Consider the following 4,210-nt stretch of genomic DNA (forward strand, 5'->3'; position numbering starts at 1 on the left):
GGAGGCAGAGCTAAAAACTCTAACATTATTCAAAACTTTTTACACAGGGCTAACTTGGGTTCTATTTTGCAGCGAGAAATAGTAAGCTTAGAACATGCTAGACTAGGTCTGAAATTGTTTCTCTTACAGGTGCGACCATTCGGAGCATGCGTCGTAAGCCTCGGAAATTGCATTAGTAAGTTAGGATGGACTAATTATATCCTACTATGGGAGGTTCTTATATGTGCAGCAACAAGATATGGAAGCAAATCAAAACCATTAAGATTAAAACAGAAAAAAGCCATTGTATCAAGGTCACCATTCGGACAAGAAAAGGAAGAGCATCCAGAAGACAAAAGAAAAACAAAAACAAAAACAAAAACAACTACGGTTCTTCACTAGAAAGGATAGGACCAGAATGACCATCAGGACCAGGAACGGAGGAAGCAGAGCCTTTGCCGGAATCATCACCCACATGGACCACAGAATTGGTGACCTCCTAGTCCCACTCGTCCTCACTAAAGGGAAAGTCTTCCTCCAACCCTCGATCAACAACGGCGGCATTGACGGACAAGGCGACTCGCTCTTTATCAAGATGACGCAGGGGAGTAGTTTCCTTAGGAACATAGAAACGACCAGCTACATCCCAAGCAACCTGAAACGCGGATTTACGTTGCCGCCTCAAGATCGCCGAGAACTCATCCCCATCTTTGAAAGTCGTTATCACCCTCCGACGGCTCACATCGGTCATCTTAAAGATGTTCTTGTAAGAAGCTTGAAGAGCAGCCTTATCTTTGTCTCTCTGCTGAATCAAAGTAGCCTCCTTCTTCTGAAGGGCTTGAAGCCTCTCTTCCAGACTAGCAACACGAGCATCAGATTGAGAAGGCCGAAGTTCAGCACCGGTCCTAGATTGCTCCGCTTTCATCTTCCACGAATCTCGTTCAGCGGAGACAATCTTCACGTCGTTGGCCAAAATCTCGGCTTCAGCTTTGTAAGACAAGGCATCCTTCTCGGCCTTCGCAAGCTGGGATTCTAGGCGCTCGATCGAGGATAACTGAGATGCGACATTGTGATTAACTCGATAACTCTGAAAAAGGCAAAGAAGATACGCAAGATTGGGAAAGAGAGCATAAGGAAGAAAAGAAGACAGAAAAATAGTGTTGGAAGTACCTCATTCTGAAAATACAAATAAAGACTATCGATCGGGGAGGACACACGATGGGGGACATTTTTCGGCAGAGAAGACACCTTCGCCGATAAATCTAGGCCAGACAAGGACTTCCCTTTGCCGGCCAAGGAATGAACACTCGCCCTGGTCCTGGAAGTAACAACACCACGACTGATCAGAAGAGGAACTGGAGGGGAAGAGCTGGTAGCAACATGAGGTGAAGCCGGACCAACAGGTTCCCGAATAATGACACCAGTCATACTCCTTTTACCCGAAGATTTGGTACGAGACTTTTTCACACCAGAAGAAGACGGCATATCATCTGTCCTACTCCGTTTTCCCAAGAAAGCTAAAAAAGAAAAAAAAAAAAGAGATCAAGGAAATCAGACGTATAAAGAATACCAAAAAGAAAAGAAGGGAAAAGAGACATCTTCAAACCAAAACTTACTAGGCACAGAAGGGAGCTTCTTTTGCTGATAAAGAGCCTGCAGATCAGCAACGTTCTCAGGAATATGACCCTCCTTGTCTCTGACTAAAGCATTTAAGGCCGCTAGGCACTTGACATCTCCTTCATCAAGAACAAGAGTCGGACGTGTATAGAAAGGATCAGGCGAATGGAAATCATATTTTTCAGTCACAAGAGAAGGACGAACGAAGAAGAACCTACACTTATAAACCTTCGGAATAGTCGGAGCAGAGAAAAACGGACCGACGCGAGAGGAAAAATAATACCAACACTTGTCACTGGATTTGAAGAAAAAAGTCTTGTAAAAAGCAAACAAGCTCGCCTTCTCACCAAGATGAAGACAAAGGAAGTAAAATGCCATAATGGTCATAACGGCGTTGGGACTCATCTGAAAGAGTCGCAATCCATAAAAGTTCAACAAATCAACAAGAAAACAGGGAAAGGAACCACCAACCTTGGATTGAAGAAAACCTCATATACGCCAACACGACGATCATCGGAAAGGTAGATCTTATCATTAGAAGAAGGCAAAAGGAGTTCGACGGAAGCAGGAATCGCATGATAACTTCGAAGAGTGTCAAGATCTCCTTGAGTCATCTGGCTCGAGAAGCGGTGTTGACCAGCGAAATCAGCAGCAGGAGAAAAAGTTGTCATTTTCTTGAAACAGAACAGAGGAGGAAGGAGAGCACAACCCAAGAAATGAAGGACTGATTAGACGAAGAAAGAAATATGAACAAATCTGAAGGCTTAAAAAGACTCAGCTTGAGGGTTAAGGCTAACACACATCGAGCCAATGGGAAAGAGACACGCGGTAGCAGTCACTGCTGGAAAAACCCTAAACATCTCTTCAATCAATAGCTAGAGACAATCGACGGTCCAGATTAGCCCGAAGATGGCGTTAGGAATTAATAGAACCCTAGGGAACGTACTCGCTTTCCCACTAACAAGATACCACGTGTCCACGGATGCCAAAAACGCTACCCTGAATAGCAATTCAGAGGGATCAGTGCTGAAAAAAGGCAATCAGAGAATCAAATTTGTGACGTCACAAAATCACGCATGGAAAGGAATTAGTTACTTGCGCAGAAGACGAAACGTGCCTTGGAATAATAAGCCACATGTCAGAGCACAGCCGGATCAGCTTCAGCAAAGCTAATACACAGTCAAAGAAAATCTCCAATCAGCTCTGGAGTACTGACAGTAAGACAAGACTCCACCAAACGGCCACGGTCCAGGTAAGGCCCAAAGAGCTTTACGATACAACTCTGAGACAGGTAAAACTTTCGACTTCTGGCCTTCAAAGTAAAACACACGAGTTACTTCTACTCCTTAGTCTCTCTACTTTCAACTAAAGAGTGGCGGGACTCATGATGATGCATAAAATGTCCAGACGTTGACTAACGTCTGAAGAGTCAAAGATTAGACCAGAAGTCTCTTGGAACAACTCAGCTTAAGGCAGCAGGACAGCTAAAACCCCTGATGGTCCACCGTAGATTCCCACAACAGGGAGGTCGGCCAGAAGAAATCAGCTCTGCACAAAACGCCCTTGGCATGGACAGATCATCTCTGGGATCTCTAAAGGAATAAAGGGGATCTCCACAGGTTCGACCCATATCTTACGCCCAAAACTGGGAAGATATCAGCGCTGCGCAACCTAATGACTTAATCCCGGACTTTCCAGAAAGATCTCAGTCATTTACACATCTAGAAGTGTTTAAGCCCGGTTGGACTCCACGTATCTAAAGGAGAAAACTTCTCCTTGAGAGTCTATCACTCGGGCAAAGATAACAACGAAGTATCCTTAAACTTAGGAACTTCCACTTATCAGAGATCCGGGATAGACTCGAAGAGAAACCCTAGATACGCAAAAGAGGTAACTTCTCTGCCACGAATTATGTGACCTTCTTTCCTAGTCTTTCACTGGGAAACACCAATATTTCTATCCTTGTCTGTTTTTCACTTTGAAAAACCTATTTGTACTTAACAGGAACTATTCCTTTAAGTAAATAAACCAAATTCCAAACTTGATTTCAGACACGGATTACTCTAACTTATGGCTTCAAGCTATATTTCGGAGTGATTCCGTCATAGCTTTTGTGTAGGTAGATCATTTTCTTCTCCAGTAGGATTTCATTCCTCTCAGATAGATCTATGAGCCTTCAAGGCCTATAAGGGGTTTGAACAACATTGAGACGCTCTCAACTCTTTTAGGGCTCTCCTGCGAATCTAATTCGTCTTGTGCGAGAGGATCTTCGAGATCTTCCATATCTACCTCTCTTTCTATGTCTATCGGCTATGAATAAATAGGAACCACGATTTCTGACATTCGTATACCACTGTCAGTTTGTTGCTCATAGCGAATTTCTTCAATATCTTATATTTCTCTCACTTGTCGAAATAACTCTTATTTCAATTCAAGGAAGAAACCGTCACGAGCAACAAACTTTTTGTTCTCTGATGTATTGTAAAAGAATCCCTAATATTTCTTTATCCCATAAATAAATATTTTGTCTGATATGAAAACTTGGTTCTTAGAAACCATTTACGTCAGTTTCATATCTTTAGACCTTAAGAAAAGATCACTTTGGAACCATTCC

The sequence above is a fragment of the Eschscholzia californica genome, unplaced genomic scaffold, assembly GCF_041429995.1.
Source record: "Eschscholzia californica isolate CP2 unplaced genomic scaffold, dmEscCali1.0.p SCAF_4, whole genome shotgun sequence".
Taxonomy (NCBI): domain Eukaryota; kingdom Viridiplantae; phylum Streptophyta; class Magnoliopsida; order Ranunculales; family Papaveraceae; genus Eschscholzia; species Eschscholzia californica.